The following is a 19,440-nucleotide window of genomic DNA, read 5'->3' on the forward strand; positions in this document are numbered from 1 at the left end:
AGAGTTTTATCTCGAAATTTACCATATTAACCACTGCTAATCAAAATTATTTTGTAACTTTCACTAGCATATCTCTAAAATTGCCTTTTATTTGTTTTTAATAATATTGCTATTTGTAATCAAAAAACTTAGGTCAACTTACTTTAGAATATTTATCTCTTTTTCAAATGTGAAATAGTACTTTTTTTCTGTTTTTTAACTTAAGGCGCGTCAAAATTTGAGTTTATTTGTGGCCCACCTTTGAGAAGTGTTTACTTGTTACAGACTTTGGCTGTCCATTACCGGATAGTGAGCTGTAAGAAGCTCTTAGGAAGAGAAAATCTAAAAGAGCAGGTAGTGCTGGATTCGAACCTGCATGGGAATCCAGAACTACTAGCTTTCCGTTCCCTGAAGTGATTCTCTTGCTGGTTTTTGCCACTACTAATTTATCATTTTGACAGATTTTATTTTTAAAAAACACTATGAGATAAACTCTTTCATTTGTCATCAGTTAGGCTACAGTTTTTAAAATAGTTTACTAAGTTTCTGTATCTTATGATTTGTCATATTGTTTAACAGTTGCGAATCAAGAAATTTATGAAAACTTCAAGAAAGAAACAAAGCGAAATAAGAGGAGCGACAACAGGAATCGAACTCGAAACCAATTGACTACCAGCTCTTTCGATCCTGCAACCAGCAGACCTATCATTCTTTCTAGCTGCTTTCTATTTGGTGCAACATTTGACCTAATTCATGAATTGCTAGTAATTTGCCATTATTCTGGGATCTGATCTCGACATAGGAACTTCAATTAGAAAGACAGGCATCAGAGTTTATTTAGTGAACTAAACTAAAGTGTTCACTTCAACAAAGAACCTCTCCATAGCAATAACAAAAAGCAATGTGGGATGAAAAACACAGAGGTTAATAAACCAACAAAAATATCGTTCATAAATTATTAAATCAACACACACTTTGTAAACAATTAAAAGAGAAAAATGAAAATATCAGAAAGCGGTGAAAGTGGACCAGAGAGATAATTGGTAAAGTAAAGAGATTTCTTATCTTAATCTACGATTTAGAGATTTAATCTCGTATTTAGAGTTCTTTACGATGCACACAGCATGAAATGAAGATTACTGTTTCTCTTCTCAGTTAATTTGATTTTCTCTTTTCGCTTTGTCATCGATTATTAATGGAATTACTTCGGGCGCAAAAACAATATATTATATTTTGTTCAAAAACTTACTTGCATCATTTAGCTCGTCATTTCATCAGCAAACCTGGTATGTGATGTCATACAGGTGTCTCCACAATAAAGCAACACCACAATATAGTTCAGAAGCAATTTAGAATAAACGAGAAATTAGTTGCCCAGCATGACTTCCTCAATCTATTCATTTATCATCACTTTTTTTTAAGACTCTAGTTTCCAGGATATGGTCAAAGTTCAGTTTCAAGATGTAGAGTAATCAAAGTGCTTCATTTTCTCGACGGTACCTTACTCCTACCTCGACGGTATCTTAGCCGTGGCATGTCGCTCACTCTCTTCACCTTCTCCGAGTCTGTTCTTACATTTCTGGGGGCATTAGGCAAAAGAATTTTCTGGGCTCTATCTATTTTTAAATTAAAAATAATTGAGATTTAGGTAATAGGCAGGGCGGCAAAACAGACAAAATATTAACAAAAAAGTAGACAAATATATTCAAGAAGGTTTCAAATTTGTTCACCAATGAAGATCTATGAAAAAAAAATTTTTGATTGCCCTCTTGGGATATCACGGTTCGCCGAACGATTTTAATTGAAAAGTTCACCAACATGGAAAATTTTTCTTTCTCATTATTTGGATCAAAACTAACCAAAATCCACTGAAAACCAAATCGCTTTACGTTTTGGATTTTTTTTTTAAATTTTTCAGTTCAAAAAAAGCTTTTTTTGCATTGTTAAGCCTAATGAATGGAAAAACAATACAGTTTTTTGCAAAACCAATGCATGCATTTTGAAGCTGAGGAATTCCCGACAGATTGATGTTTTTTATAAATGATAAAAATGAAATTTCGACATTCAAAATCAATAAAAAAGAAATTTTTGAGCAAAATAAGGCAAAAACAAGGCGTTTCTCGCATTTCAAAGCTTACTTAACAAATAAATGATCGTTTTTTAGTGGAAAGGGAATGGGACTTTTCAAAAATGAGAAAAATTCATGCAAAATACAATATTTATACACTGGAAAAGGTGAAATTTTCCTATTCAAATTCATTTAATGAAACTTTTTGGATTAAAAGAGCCCAAATAATTTTCCTGTCGGAAATTCCCTCAGCTTCAAAATGCATGCATTGGTTTTGCAAAAAAAACTGTATTGTTTTTCCATTTATTAGGCTTAACAATGCAAAAAAAAAAGCCGTTTTTTGACCTGAAAAATTAAAAAGAAAAAAATCCGCAACATAAAGCGATTTGGTTTTCAGTGGATTTTGGTTAGTTTTGACCCAAATAATAAGGAAAAAGAAAAATGTTTCATGTTGGTGAACTTTTCAATTAAAATCGTTCTAGGCAAACCGTGTTATATTTTGGAGTCTTCTGATCTTAAAAAAGTTGTTTTTACAATCAGTTTAACTCAAAAACCCACATTCCAATTTTATAAATACTTCTAGGGTACACTAGGATCGAAAAGAATAATCTGAAATACCGCGTTTCTGTTTTGATCGCTCTCGATAGCCGAGCGATTAGAGGCGAGACCCACCAAACAAACTTGGATTTAATGTGGATAGGTTCGATTCCCGGTCTAGGGCTTAGATCTTATTTAATGATTAATATGAGAAATTTCTAGCGAAGTATGTCTACTACTTGCCTCCTTCCACGTCACCTAATTTATGGTTAGACATAAAGCCCGGCTGAAAAGCAGGCACTACTATAAATTTTACATCTAATATGCTTTCTCTTTTTTTTATGGTTGCTTTCAAGTGTTTTAAATCAACTTTTATTTGAAAGTCTTTCCTGCTCAAAGTTCATTTTATGGTTCGGCTAGGAAGCGGTGTGGATAAAGTCCCATTTTAATGTAATATTTGGATTTAACATTATTATAATATTAACCAGAAATGATGAGTAGCTAAAGTTGTTTGTTGAAGTTTTTTTTAGTTTTCCTGCGAATTATATGTTGCATAAAATTGTGTAATAATAGTAAGGAACGTCAGATTCTACAGGATTTTAAAATGCAAGTTACATATCTCCAAATTACCTAGATACAGTTCAGCCTCAAATTTTGATCTGCTACAAATCAGCATTATAAGTATTGCATTTAAGATTGTTTCATATGATGACGTCAGTTTGGAAAACTTTTATCAAGCAAATGCGCCAAAAATATGTTAAATATTAGGTCGCAATTAAATCTCTTTTCCTTTCCATGTACATTGAAGTACATGATAGTTTTATGTAGAATTTACTTCTTTGTTATTTGCAAACATTTTTGGGTTAAGCTACTGATAATCTGTAGCCTTTTTATAAGTGGCCACAGCATTTTAGCGTGACAGAAAATTTATTCTAGATTGTTCGCCATCACTGTGCACTAGGGTGTTTCAAAAAATGATGACTTTTAAATTTTAAAGAGCGCCGGGCGGAAAATCAAAGTTCATTTAAAAACAAAAAGTTTCGTCCGTATTAGAGCGAAATCGATTAATATTTAGAGGTCGCTACCATTGATCAAAAAATTTTTGTTTGGTTTTTTTTTATACAAAATCTTAATTAAATGTTTTGTATCTTTTAAAATTATTAGCAAAACATGTAATTGTACAAAGTTTATTTAAATATAATTTGCTATAAAGACAATGCAGTTGGAATCATTTTGATGGCCTTTTTACTTTCAAAGTTATAAATAATTAAAGAAGCTGTATTTTTACAAAAAAAAAAAATTAAGAAAAATTTACATTTTTGAAAAATTTCGATTAATTATCGTTAAAAATCACTTCATTTTTTTATGTGTTTCATACAGAATTTAAAAAGCAAATAATTTTGGTTACTGGAACGTCTAAATTAGGGAATATTTTGCATTTATTTCTATAATTTGAAATTAATTTACTATCAATCAATCAATTTCAATATCCCATTTTATAATATTTGACACTACTCACCCTATCTGTTGCGAGAAGTGAGTACTAATTTTTATAAAACCACTTAACTTTCTAATTAGGGTGTTCCTTGTGATGGATGGGTAAGGACTGAACCTGTTACCAAGTTCTCATGGCAATTTGAAAACGTTCAACCAATGGTTTGCCCTCTTTTTCTGTTCAATTAAAAAAAAAGAAAAGAAATGCTACCCTAATTTAAAATCTGGCGAACGAAATATTTCAAAAGAAAAAACATACGAGACTGTAAATTCATCCAGGAATTATTTTCGGCTGCAAGTTTCGCAGATTGTTGCTGAAAAAACTATTCTCTTTAATATCTCAATATTAAATGCAGCTAATCTCTTCACGCTAACATTTTGGGTTATCTATTTCATTTTACAATTGCAGCTAAAATGATAAAATCGTTTGAGAGACACTTAAAAACAAATAAATAACAAAAACCTGGTGAAAGAGTGAATGTTTGTTAGACGAATGGTTACCTGAACAAATAAGGTTTCATTCTCTCCCGACAGTCGTATTTTGATTTTTAAAACCACTTTTATAGATCAAAAAAGACCCTAAAAGAGAATAGGTACTGACTTAATTTGAATTTCTAATAGAGTTACAAGGCCAATGCCCGTTAGTTTTGGTTCCATGCAATTTATTCTGTCATCAAACATTTTTTAATTATTTACTACAAGTAATAAAATTATAATTAAAAACATGTGAACTATTACAAAATCCGTTTATGTTTGACGATTGATATATCCCTTACTTATTTATCTAACTACGCTCTGACGTGTTTCAAGGGGAATATTAATGGCAAAACATTTCGCTTACCGGATACCCACAGGTATAAACTTATATAATTGCTATCTAGGCACTTCCCAGTGTACTTTGAGTTAGATTCAACACTGGCCATTACAACTGGAGAAACCTTGGTTACTCCATTACTTTTCCTAAACCGCACATTGCTACACTGAAACACGACCTTCTCTCATAAGAGATTTACATGCTGGCTGAAATTCGGCAAACTCCTTCCATGACTTGACATCTATGAGTATGTATAAGTGCGTGAATGGTTGTTGTGTCACGTATCCTTGTCGGATGGTAAATTGTGAGCGGTCGTTTCTTGGGAGACATTTTTGTGGACTCTCTGTTTGCAGACGATCCGCTGACTACAGTTAATTAGCGACAAATAACACTGTACACCATGCTGGGCTAAGCTTATTCAACTTACATTCCCGCCAGCTCAAGTCACGACATTGTTTGTTAATTATATCGCTTAATTATCACGGTTCCTCTTACATGATGAACTTTATGTTTTCCGTCAAGCGAAGAAGAATAGAAGGAGAAGTAAGTTATTGTAAATAAATGTTCTTGCTAATTATTACTTATTACGAGGGCAGATAGATTAGTCTAGTGTATGAACACTTTAAAACTGGTAAGATCTTGGTATTAGAGTGGTGATGATTATTAAACTCAAAACGTGTAATTTCTGGAGAGAGTAGCCTTTTTGAAATAAATTTGACGAAACTCAGATAGTAGAGGACATTCCCCCAGAAAGTGGTAAATCTCCTCACGAACATTATAATTACACAGAGAACACTTTTCTTCGTCAAAGTCTCTATCTAACCAAGGCCTATGGTTCAAATACAGAAGCTCTCCTCGGAGCTTAAAAAACCAACGCAGATCAAGGATGTTTAGTTTATCATGAAAAGAGGCCGTTACGCAATCTTTATGTTCACGAACTAAGAAACTATATAAAGGAAAACGTTCGGACATAACCGCTCTGTTTAATGACTGCTTGGAAAGAGATTCCCTGATCGCAGAAACAAGAGAGAAAAGCTGACTGCGCCAGTTCGGAAGATCAGCGAGGCAACCCTCAAAGCCATGGGAGTACAACCCTGCCAAAGAGAGCCAATGCTTGAACCAAAAAAGTTTTTTATTGATAATTTGGAGAGCTATTTTTTTAGTAAGTCTATTATCAGGAAAAGAAAGAGTTTTAAGAACATATTTAACGTGCAAAGATAAAGTGTAAGTTTCAAAAGGTTCCAGACCTGACTCTATTGTAAGCATGTAATTTGGCGTAGAAGAAGGAAGAGAAAATAACTTCTTAATGAAGAATCTCTGAAATTTTTCTAATAAATCATAACACTGAAAACCCCAGACCTGGGCACCATAGCAAACCACAGCACGCGAAACACTTTTATAAACTTGGAGTTTAGCGTCTAATGGGACATTTTTATTCAAAATGAACTTATGCCACACTCTATTTAAACCAAGTTTGGCTACCGAGATTCTCTCTTCTAGGTGGGCAGAAAAGGATAGGCGAGGAGTTAGGATGACGCCGAGGTATTTGTATCTGTTCACCTCCTCGATTCTTTGACCCCGATAATACCATTTCTCCGAAGAAGCCAACCTTCCACCGTTCCGAAAGATCATTATTTTTGATTTGGCCAAGTTCACAGAGAGATACCACTGATCGCAATAACCCTCCAAAATTTTAATATTTCTTTGTAGGGCTAAAGGATTATCCGTCAATAACACAATGTCATCGGCATAGAGAAGGATCTTAATTTTTGTGTCACCCACCAAAACCCCACTTTCCAGGATATCTGGAAGATCATCCACAAATAAAGAAAACAGAATCGGGCTTAGGAGGCAGCCCTGCCTTACTTTCGAACCGACTTGAAAATAATCTGAGTTCCCCTCGTCACCTCGGACCGATGATAATGAAAAAGAGTAAAGTTTTTTGAGAATTTTCATAAATTTTGAAGAAACACCGACGTTAAATAATTTCAAAAATAGAGAAGAATGATCTATGGAGTCAAAAGCCGACTTAAAGTCGACGAAAAAGCAGAATAATTTCTGCCCTTTCTCCGACAGCCTCAAGCGGACTAAATTTAACAAAACAAATATGTTATCTATCGCAGAGCGGCCACGTCTGAATCCAGATTGGAATTCACTCAGCAAGTTGTTTTGGGTCACAAAATTATCCAACCGACGAAGCAACAGAGACGTAAATATTTTTGCTATGGTGTCAAGGCAGGAAATACCCCTATAATTAGAAACATAAAAAATTACTAAGATAAGTTATGATTAAGATAGTTAGTCTAGTTTTTTTCTTATAATATTTACTTATGTACATGCGAGATGCTTGGAACGCTTTTATAAAAAAAAAAATCCCCAGATATATTCGTCCAAATGGAGAAACTGAAATCTAGAGAGGTACATACTCTAACTAAAGATCCAGATTGAAGAGAACCAACCGAAGGGCGCAAGTAGAAGTTTGTACTTCTTCTTTTCATGCCTCTTCTTCTTTCTTGACAGCTACACTTTCTTACTCTAAAAGCTTGTCTCTCTTGCACAAACCCCAGCCATGTTAGTTTCTCTGCACTTTCCTTTCATCTAAACTAAAAGTACTTTACTTGAGCTGAAGGTGTCCTTCACCCACACTAATCTGTAACACAATATTAATTAGTGAAGTTTAAGTTTGAAGGCAATTAATCACCAAACTCTTCCAGTATTTTGTGAAAGAATGTCACCCATTAAATCCAATGTTCCTTTTAATTAATTATTACAGTAATAATGGGTATTTTCAAAATTTAATATTGGTGTTTTCTTTTATTTGTTTCTCTGTTTGAAATAAACTGAAATACTGATGAAAATTATTCGGTTTAAGTTTTTGAATAAAATATAAAAGAAAAATGGAGATCATTTCAGAAATATAAGAGATATTATACAATATGCTTTCAATTTTAGAATTTTAGATGCACACTTATCTCCCTTGAAAATATTTAAGACTCAGTAAAACAGAATTATAATGGAAGGGCCCTTAAATGGAATTTTCGTAGAGAAATGTTTTACATAAATTATGAATGTAATATACATATGTACATTTAGCCTACAGTAAACCATTGGAGTCCAATTTCGAGAAAATTTAAAAGAAGCCCCTATTTGAGTTAAGTGGTACTTTTAGATGAGAGATTTTGATTGCTAAGTTGCTGCGGTCTGGTCCCTTATTGGGTCCTAATCCTAAAGGAAAGGTCCTTTTTCTTGTTTTTTTTTCAAACATTCTGTTCACAGAGAAGCAAACTTTTTTGAAAAATTAATTTTTCGGACACATGAAACATCAAAATAGTTAATTCTGGCCCAAAACTCCATTTTCAAAATTTGACAATACTTTTCTGCTCAGCTGTATGAAAATTCAAAACTTTGGATTTATACTTGGCTGTAACTCACATGTTATTAATTTATTAAAGTTATTAATAAAGTACAAATAGCCAAAAGAAACAATATGACGACTAAAATAAAGATAAAAAAATAATGTAATAATACTTAACCAATTACTTGACTTATTGTTTGGTTTATTTATATTTTGCGACGAAGGAAGATTATTGTTGGTATCATGACGAAGTTAAATGCTCACTTAGTAGTTATAGAAATAGTATAACTTTATCAACTGATAAAGACTAGGAAAAACTTTTCCTAGAAGAAAGATAAAAGAAAATAGAGAAACCACACTATTTTTATCTTTTATACTAAAATAGCTAGGCGTGGAGTTACCAAATTAATTGGAAATTTTTTTTAGAACGTTATTTTCAATTAAATTATAATATACTATTAATACAGTTTCAAATCTTCCTAAGCAGAGCCATCACACATTTAGGCCCTATATCCTTCGTTTCTAAAAGTGAGCTCTATTTATAAATGGGAGTATTCTTTCAAGCAGCCCTTTTAACATAAGTGCTCACAAACATTTTTTGACTCATTCTTTCTCTCCTCAGTTCCTCAGTTCTTAGTGTTAGTTCTTATATTTAGGATGAGAGAATTTTAAATTTTTGTTTTCCAATTATCGCTTCTTATTTATAATTCAACTTATTATGCAACCAACATTTAAACCATATGTGTATACGAGTTTATATAAATGCATCTGTGATAAAAAAAATATTCTTGCACCCTCAGGCTGTCTGAGATAATGAATGGATGGATGGCCATTAATTTTTCCTGTACATTTTCACTTCAAAAAATAAAAATAAATAAATAAATGCTAAAAAATGAATAACGACTAGAAAGTTATTTATTTATCGCATTTAATTTATGGTATATATTTTTTGGTATGCAAGTTCTTTATCTATATTTACCCATAAAACAGCGATATTAGATTTTTTCTACATTGGTTCTTAACTATGAAAAGTAAGGGAAACCTATTTTATTTCTTCGCGATAATTTAACTAAAAAGAATTTTTATTTATGTATTTATTTGAAATTTATTTCCGCAAAAGCATATATTCTGAAATAAGTAATCGATCAGATTGACTAGGTGTAGGTTAGGCTGTGTAGTAAAGTGTCTATTCTACAGTATAGTTTAGGTGCAAAGGACCCTTGTTGTTGCGCACCTTACAAAACCCCAAAACAAAAAACATTTCTCGGGTTGCTAGGCACAAGAAGATAAGAAAGAGAGTTCTTTATTATAATACGTAGCAACACCGCCATTGCAGAATCATCTGGGTAAGTAGTCTCTTAAGGTGAAATACAGTAAACATGTAAAATGAATCCCTGTAGTCAGTGCTATGTCGATTCGTCTGTTATTTAAAAATATTTCACGTTCTTACCTACTAGAGGTCTATCCAGAAAATGATATTAGAGAATATTGTGTGTGGGGAGAAATCATTATGTGAATTTAGGCATCAGTTTACTAACTAATGATGCCTGAGTGCAGGATGTTGAGGAACATTTGCTCTGTGTTCTTTCTCGTGGACTCTTTTTAACTTCTGCAATTGTTGGGATAGAATAGAACCTCAGTAATTGTTCCGAGTGACTAGCAAGGCACAAAGCGCATTTTGCAGAAGTTTCTATGCATGACAAATGATTTCCAACCCATTTCACACATCCAGGGGTATGACTATATTGTCCGTACTATTTTAAGGTTTATACGGAGATTCTCCATCTTGATTAGAGTAGCTTGGTCAGTTTAAAGATATCATGTATTAGGCTGAGGTTCCTGAACAACAAGAAATAAGATGGTGTTTTGGATATTGGATGAAGAAATTCCGTGACTGCTTTATCATGAGAATTCTTTGGTTGTCTCAGGAAGAATGCTTTGCTGTAAGAAGCTTGTTACCACTCTATATATTTTTCAAGAGGCCAATTTAATAATGAAAAAATAAAAATTGTAAAATAAATGAAAAATAAAAATAAAGATGGGAGAAAACACACAATACTAGAACACATAAAACATAATAATAATTTACTAAATACTCATAAGGGTTTGAATAAACACAAATTAACCTAAATATAGTTTATTCACATAATTCATAAGACATAACATTCATAAAGCATAACTTCCATAAAGAGTGACAAAACCAAACTCTACTAAACTCAACTAAGGAATGTCTCCAACTACCTGCAACACACTAGCTACCCGTAACAACGGTCAGCCCTTCTCTTACACCCTCAACAGGGTTGCCAAATATCAAACATTCCAATACAAATTTACTACAAAATTGTTATTCTTTATAGACATTAAATAATCTGCTGTGTTTATTTGACCTGTTTATTTTTAATTAACATTTGTATTTATTAATCACAATTTTACCTTTTGTGCAGGTTAAAGAGAAAATTGTTAAAGGTTTGGTACAACTGCGCTGTAGACGTTTTCGCAAATGGATCCAAGGAAATTCTAAGAACATTGAGTAGTTTCATTTTAGAATTTGCCCTTTAGAAAGCTATGTTGGTCGAGAAATGTTGGTTTCTTCATTTATCTCAAGTTATTTCATTTTTAAACTACCGCTTGTTCTCAGCTTTTTTAGAGAACACCTTTGGGCATTTTTATACAGTATTATTGTATCTGAGAGAATTCAAAACTTGGTTCAGTATGTGGCTATTTATTCTATAATTGCCAAGAGCCTGGATTCCTAACGTGGTTAATGACTCTTTAAATCTGAATCTCCGTAATATCTTTATCATCGAATGTGGTTACTCCTTTTATAGTTGCAACTCTTTGTAAAAAAAAATTGGGTCATTTTCGTAACTATAAGATGGAAAAAATTGTAAATAAAACTTGAAGTGTTCTGACAAATTATTGGTGTGCGTATTATGCTCTATAAAGATTTGTGGATTTCTGTTTTATGCTTCTTTCATGAAGAGAACCTTAAACAGTATTTCCAGAGAAAGTTCAATTTCGAAATCTTCTCTTTGGCGGCGGTAAGGGAAAATAAATGAAAATAGGAAATAGCGAAGCCCAGAATTGATCTGTGACTTGCAAGTAAAGCGCTGTGCTTTCTAGCGGAATACTCTGGAAACATCTATATTGCTCAGCGCGCCACTAAATTTTTCCTTGAACTTCTTAATTAATATTGCATTTTCTTAACTAGATAATGGGACAGTTAATTTGTTAAATATTAATACTTAAGTTTAAAAATAAATTTAAACTTTTACTGATTTGTAGCTTAATACATGAAGATAGATTATATTTTTAAGGAATATAATGTTACAATAGTGCAAAGCTCTCCAATAATAGACAAACTTTTGCCCAGCTAAATCAAAATTAATGTTATTGTAGTTAAAAAGAAAACAAAACTAATCAACCAAATAAAATAAACCAGGTTACATTCGACTCACGTACCAAGCACTGTCAAAACTGAATCATATTTTAGTTTAACTTCCTTCAAGTATCTATTTATCGCTCTTTAGTTCTTTATTAAAATTAAAATCGGTCTTTTGATATCCATTTTGAGATATTCTCGGCAGCAAGAACCTGATATTTTTACCCCCAAAAGTAAAGGACAGTTTTGTGACCGTGTCAAAATGTTTGTGCACTACCTGCACCAAATGCCCGTGAAAGGAGTTTATTTAATTTCTTGTAAAACTTATCACTCCACATCTCCTGAATAAGCTTTCATATGCGCTAATATTTTTTTATGTTATGGAAGAAGTTTTTACCGAATATCACGGTTGGCAAGACTCTATAGTCTGAGATTGTTGTGAACGTAGCAGATGATGTTGAAGTAACTTCCCCTAGTTTTTAATTGGGGCTGAGAAGAAGTGGAGGTATGCAGAATGGTTTGATGTCTAGAACCTCAAAGTAGATGCTTCGAGGAGCCATTTATGAATTATGTGGTGATTGAATTATAATTGTCATTAAAAAATTGATTGACAACAATTTTATCTTCAACGGGACTTGCAATGTTTAGGAAGCAGAATTTTGGTGCCTCCAAACCGGCGATTCCAGAACTTTCCCTCTGAAATCCATAATCGGAAGAGCCCTGTTTGAAAAAGTGGAAACAAAATTTTAATTTTTAATTGATTTATGTCAGAAAATCATTGTCTCAATTTTTTTTTCTTCAGCCATTTCAACGGACGGTATTTTCTCTAATTATAAACAATTCAAACTTCCAAAAAATAAAACAAAGAATATCAATGGTTGGGATTTTTAATTTTTGTTTTTTAATGCATTGGTAAAATATTTATTTTCATCTTTCAGGTCGTTAATATTAAACGATATTAACTTTTTATTTTTATATGCTTACTCGTACTCCTGTTACAGGTTATTTTTTTTTTATTCTTTTGTCTTAAATAGTTAAAACTGTGTACGAGCCCAATTATGTTGTGGTTGGGTTTTGATGGTCTTAGAATTCACTTATTGGATCGCAGGTTTATTAAGTTTAAGAAGTATTTCATAAGTTGCTGTAAGATTCTTCAGCAAAGAGTTTGAATAAGATGATGCTACATCAGTGTGTAAAATGACAGCTTATTGTTTTCTACAGTGAAATAAAATGTGCCAGGTATGACATCATAATCTTTAATTACACGCATGGATTTTTCCCGCAATTGATATGGTAAACAATAGTTCGTGCAAACAAAATATCAAATTATGAAGATATTAAAATATCATAGCTCTGACAGACTTTAAGTTGAAAGCATGATTTTTGATGAGTTTTACTGCGTGACGAGATACAGAGCTTGTCTCCGTAATGAACGACGGTAAACTGGCCTGCTGCTAGGTTACACAGTTCCTTCATATCTTTTTCCCCGCGGTGCAACAAATCAGGTATGCTAGCAGCTAGGGTCACAAAGTACAAGACTCTTTTGGACTCCCTTTCTACCTCTTCCACTTTAAATCTGCCTTAAATATCTTTTTCTGTTATTTCAAAATAATATTTTGTACATTCACTTTCCTACATTCATATAATCGGTCAATTTGGGAGTTCACGAGTCACAACACTCCGCTAAAGCCGATCTCAACCTTGTTTGAGTGGAGCGTTCTATTGAAAAGAATGCAAAACTACCAATAAGAATTTATCCCTACTTGGGGTTTTATTTGAAATAATAAAGTTAGCACCGATTTAAGCTCATGCACTTATTTACTTATGTGCACTTGATAAATTCTAAATCTATGAAAAAAAGACAACTGACAACAAATGAAGGATAGCTGACAAATTGAAACTAAGTGTTTAAATTCCTAAAAAAATATGCAAGTATATATTTAAAGCAAAAACCGAAAATATTTTGGGCAAAGTATAAGTCTACAAACTTTATGAACTGAGTAAATCTAACAAGCACACAGTAATTTATTTTATAAATTTCTAATGAAGGTTGATGAGAACAATTCTTCCGACTTGATTTGGCATTTCTTCAACCTAAAATTACATTTATTTTTTAAGTTATTCACTTCCGTGATCTAATACTTTATTTTCAGTTTTTACAGCTCATCTCAAGCCATATCTGTTCTTTTTAAAATCTAAAATAGGCATTAATGTAAATCTAAGAATTGAAATTTGATATAAAAAGAAACACCCATGGAAAAAAAGTATATTAAATAAAAACAGTCCATTGAGTAATGTGGTAAACAATAGTTCGTACAAACAAAATATCAAATTATGAAGATATTAAAATACGAGTATCATAGCTCTGACCTTAAGTTCAAATCATGATTTTTTACGAGTTTTACTACGTGACGAGATACAGAGCTTGACTCCGTAATAAACGACGGTAAACTGACCTGCTGCTAGGTTACATAGTTCCTTTATATCATATAGTTCATAGTTCCTTCTGTCTCAAAATAAAGTGATATAGGTATTTTTCCAACCTTGCTTTAGTATAAGCTTTAGTTTCTGGTTCGTCTATTATTGTACAACCACATTGAGAAAACGTTATAAATAAAGTTCTAGTTACTGTAGAGGAAAGATATTGAGTTACATCCGTAATTAAGACAAATATTTCAATGAGGCGGTAATAAAGGTACCTGTTATTGTTGGTAGTAATTATGTGAAATGCTCCCCAAATCAATCTATCTAAAAAATTAACCTTCATCTGTATTAGGTAATTATTATTATACAAAATTTGGTGACGAAACTTCAGCGTTTAGCCTGTTTTCCGCCTGACTGCGACATGTGCTTAAGTATAATGATTTCATATTTGTAAAAATTGTCAAAGTTGGGTGCTTTTCAACGTTCTACGTTTTCTTGCAGTTTTTGACGATCAACCCTTATACAACTGTCCTACCGGACAGTTTTAATTAAACACACAAAACTAATAAAATAAAAATTTCTAGGTTATTAATTACAGTATTAAGGATAGATTTTAAATGTATCTACCCTTAGATTGTTTTGCATCAGACGCCAATGACCTCCGGATGTTGGTGCAACCAGCAACATCATCTGGAATTAAATTAATTTCTAAAAAAACTTAACTTACTTATATTATAGTTGGCAACCAGTATTAATATAAGGATTCTATTAGCATTCGAGGATAATATGAGGCCACGAGGGTAATGCTAGTAATTAGGTCACATACCATTGCCAGTTATGAAAAAAATTGTAAGAACAATAGACTTCAATATCTAAAGATACAACTTCTTAATATGTTTCTTAATGTTTACATTTTCTAAACCACACAGTTTCTCAACTTCAGCTGCCAATGTTTAGGTCTAAAGTTTAGAATATTATCTATTTTTACCACTTGTCCATTTATCCTTTTGTCCTAAACTAGTTTAAACTAGTGTAAGAGCCAATTATGTTTTGATGGAGGTTATGTAGGCCACTGAGTCCATTTCCTTGTCTATTTTAATGAAGATTAAAGTTAAATTAGCTGAAGTTTCTGCAGCAGCGAGATTTAAGGTACGAAACACAATTTACAACATAAGCAAACATAAGCCAACATATGTTCAATGAGCAGTTTTTTATATCATTTTTACTTAAAAAAAAACAATATTTAGAAATTTAGTTTTTTGTTTTCCAGTTTCTCTCAATAATGTTATACATTCATTCAGATCGGAAAATTAGTTAGAAAATTAAATTAGATTGCCTTCTGATAAAGTTTTGAAATTATTTGATGCTATGCCATTAGACGTTTGGATCTTTTGTAAAAAAAGAAAAATTATATATTCAATTTGGTATTAATTAATAGCTCAGTAATATTATTCATGATTTTATGAATGTTGTTATTTATAATTTTATCTGCTATTTTCATTTTATTATTTTATTTTTTTTAGTCCATCTACACAGTTGTCGCTCTCTACTTTACAGGGCTAACAATAGAAATATTTTTGATTGATAATTGATTTAATGGAATAAATTAAATTCAGGCCAACAGTTAAATGTAATGAATTAAATATTTGTTCTGTGTTTATAAATTTTGTAAATATTGAAATAAAGCATTGTTTTTAATAAACGGGTTGTTTTCAATCAAAAAGAAAAGTTTTTTATGTTTGTCTCACTAAGACGATTCGGGAGCGAAGAAAAACACAATCAGTCTTTGATCAGGATCTTTGAAGCGTAATGTCAAACTTTTATTACAAGAAAATATAATAAATGATATTGTCAAATTATTAGTAATGATCTGTAGGCTTACATAGGGAGGTTGGATGTCGAGTTGCTGTGCTCCTTCATCAATACTTAAAACTTTTGCTGAAAATCTTCAAAGATTGTGCATTCTTGCTCTAGATAAATATTGTATATATAAATTTTTATAACCGCTTATGAAGACATAATAAAAGTGCCTGGAATTTTTTTCATTGTTTACTTAAAAAAACGATATAAAAACATTAAAATAGTTTAGAACTGAGGATAATGAAAGCTTAATAACTTTAAGCAGTCAATGCAGTCTAGAAGCCCCCATAAATGAAGAAAATCTCGGTAGATGTGGTAACAGCATCTATCACATTTACGTCACAGCTAGAACGCTTTTTGTTCAGCCCATGGGGCTGCTCGCTGGAGCGTTAACGATCTGTCTGCTGAATTAATTTCATCATTCATTGCTGGGTTCATTATTCCGGTTATAAAAGAACATAAACAATAATATTTTTTTTCTCGAAGATGTTGGTTTTTATTTTTGTATAACTTATTTCTAGTTAATTGGCATGTTTTTAAAATTATACTTATTAAAATTACAGGCAAAAAAGATATGCACATTAGAAAACTTCTCTCTTTTTTTTTTTTTTTTGCTTTAAAATGATTTATTGAAATTTTTGATGTTCATTGTTTACACACCTTGAATTTAGGAGACTTAGGAGATGCTAAGCAACGAAAGGGTGGTGAAGTCAATAAGGTCGAGCGAAAGATGTTAAACTGGTCATGAATAGAATTGTGAACGCTAGCAGATTGTTAGCGACTTTCAGATATTATTAGATTTACTTCTTACAACGTAACTAATAATTAATTTCATTTTTGTTTCCTTTTTATATCGAGAAGTGCACTTTACAAAAATTATAATTAAGTTCTCTTTCTTTTGCCATTCTTATAATCGCTGTACCTCCAGAAAGAATCGTCTTTCAGATATTATTCTTCTACAAAATCCTATTAATTCCTCCAGGGAAATCTGTTATGTAAAGGGAGTACATATATCAAAATAGGTATCCTTGGAAACTTGGAATTCTCGCGAGGAAGGTTAAGGTTGGAAATTAAAACAAGATTTGATAAATAAAATGAATATATACAGAAATTTTTATACATTATTTTTTGTTTTTCACCCAAAAATTTGCTGAAGAGAGAAAAGTCAGTCCGTTTGATGAGGATGTTGAGATTGACCGTCTCATAGCTTATAGTTTCAAACTAGAAAACCTTACTTATAGTCGGCACCAGTGGTCTTCTATAAACTCTATCAATATCAGCAGTGCACGATGAGACCCGTTGCTACATTTCCCCAGCCCCTAATTGCAAAAAAATAATTGTAAAAATAGGTCTATCACGAGCTATTGTGCATAATTAATATTTCTTTATTTATATGTTCCATGAGCTAGTACTGCGGAAGTGTCCAATTTTCGTAATTAAGGTAAGTTTTATCGAGGAGGATTTGAGTCCATCTGAAACTAATTCTATTTATTGAGGAACTGTGTGTTTGGGTCTGAATATTTGTAAAAGAAATTGCAAAGAAAACTAAAATTTGGAAATTAGTACTTTTTTGGATGCGATTTATATAGTTATATACTTTTATCTATACATTCATATGTTGTACGTACTCTCATAATTAGCTCCAATTATTTTCTTAAACTTCGTTTAAAAGGAAAATATGGTTAGGTTCATACTTTTCTTTTAATGGCCAGACACAATCAATCAAAACTTTAAATTGGAAAATTTATTTTTTGTTAAGATCTTCAAACTAAGCTTCCCTGTAAAATTACTCCTTTGCATCTATAAAAATTGCTATGGAAATTGATTTTCGGAAGTGGATGGAAAACAGCTAAAAATGTTATTCACTGCAATTTATTGCTAACTCCTTTGACATTTATGTTTACCTAAAAATGTTTGTTTCAACTATTTGGGGAGAGAGATATTCTAAGTATACTGTTTTAGTATAATTTACTGCTTTTTATATATTTTATGATGGAGGGATAAATGTGTTGCTAAATTTCTGAATTCGAAGAAAATTCCATAACTGAAACTACTACTGCACTGAATAGAATTGTTTTTCACAGATATTTTCGAGAATTTTGAGAAGGTTTGTCTCTAAATTTAAATTTACATTAATTATATGCTGACCAATAGCTTTTATTGAATAATTTTTTTCTATCAATTTTATTATTATTTCTTTTTTTAAGGGCATTTTGAGAGGATTATTTCTGCCTCAAGTACCATTTAGATCTAATGCGAAGTTTTATAATGTTGGTAACGTTAGTTGTAGTGATGTTTTAAAATTCGGAATTAGAAAAATATAAGTTAGAATCTCGAGAAGAGTAGTAACGGAAGTACTGTGGGTTCAAACCAGATTATTTACATTTATTCTCATTAATAAAAAGTATTTTATTTATTGATTTTTTTGTTAATAATAACATCGAAATTTTATATTTTTAAGACTTTTAGCTAAGGTAGTTTATTCAACAAACATCGTTCTCAAGGTCATTTTTTATAGTTGGTAATAAATTTTACAGTATAATCGATATCTTTTCTTTTTTTTTTCTTTCAGATATGATATATAGATGTAATACAGTGTTCCCAGGGGATTAGTTCTGGGCATTAAACAGGCGTGGCTGCCGTTCTTCTTCTAGGTGTAACCCTTTTAAGTTCATGGCACTTGCGCGTCACATTATTCTCTCATTGTACTCCCCAAAATCCAGTCATCTTTTTGCCATTGGGACAAGGATCTTCTTTATATTGCGTAGTTTTTGTTTTTAATTTAATTTGAAAATTGTTAAATCAACCTACGCAGATATGCAGAAATCGAGACATTCAACCATTGAATAAAAAGAAAAAGAAGAAATAAATCACAAGTTGGTGATGTTCAAGTTTTATTCAGCCTTTAATTTCAATGAGCCATTTAAAAAATAACAACAAAATTAGCAACGAAAATGGAGTATTTGCCTTTTTAATAATAATAATAAAAAAAAAAGTTTGTATCTCTTTACTAACATTTTCTCGTTCAAGGTAATTCCAGTTCTTTGTTCAATATAACTTTATTTCGCATAATTTTAAGAGCTGACTTAAGACTAATCACCGCCTTAGTCACTACTTGTGTTGAAAGAAGGTTCTTACCTTAATGTAATTGGTTAAGTTTTCTCTCCTGTTATTTCTTTTTCAGGTACCTTGAAATAGCCTTAACCAGAGTCAGAACAATCAGGTTGAATCGTCTAAAAAAAATAGTACATTATTAAAGATACATTTAGTAATAGAATAAATTTTCACAATATAGTCAGGCAAGAACTGGCCCTCCATGTAAGCTAAAAAAAAAAGGGAAATTCGCCCTTTTCCTTGGCTAGAGGAGTTATAAGTTGCTCCCTTATCCTTCAAGCCAGTTGTTTGGGTTCCCTCTGCTTTATGTTGATATTTTATTGCGGCTTGTTCTCGCACAAGTTACTTTCTGTTCGGCAATTTTTTACTATTTTTTATTAGCATGTTTTTGTTCTGAGTTCAACATTGTTTTT

The 19,440-nt window shown here is 31.7% G+C and overlaps 1 protein-coding gene and 1 long non-coding RNA gene across 5 annotated transcripts in view; both read left to right on the plus strand.

The window, feature by feature from the left end:
- Positions 1-19,440, plus strand: part of Nmdar2 (glutamate ionotropic receptor NMDA type subunit 2) — a 691,809-nt gene that overhangs the window by 463,070 nt on the left and 209,299 nt on the right. The window lies entirely within an intron of this gene.
- Positions 10,697-15,956, plus strand: LOC141461103 (uncharacterized). Its single transcript, XR_012462606.1, has 3 exons — positions 10,697-15,202; positions 15,324-15,477; positions 15,577-15,956. It is a non-coding gene; the product is annotated as an uncharacterized lncRNA (long non-coding RNA).

The sequence above is a fragment of the Rhodnius prolixus genome, unplaced genomic scaffold, assembly GCF_049639745.1.
Source record: "Rhodnius prolixus isolate KJV_2025 unplaced genomic scaffold, Rpr scaffold_1, whole genome shotgun sequence".
NCBI lineage: Eukaryota > Metazoa > Arthropoda > Insecta > Hemiptera > Reduviidae > Rhodnius > Rhodnius prolixus.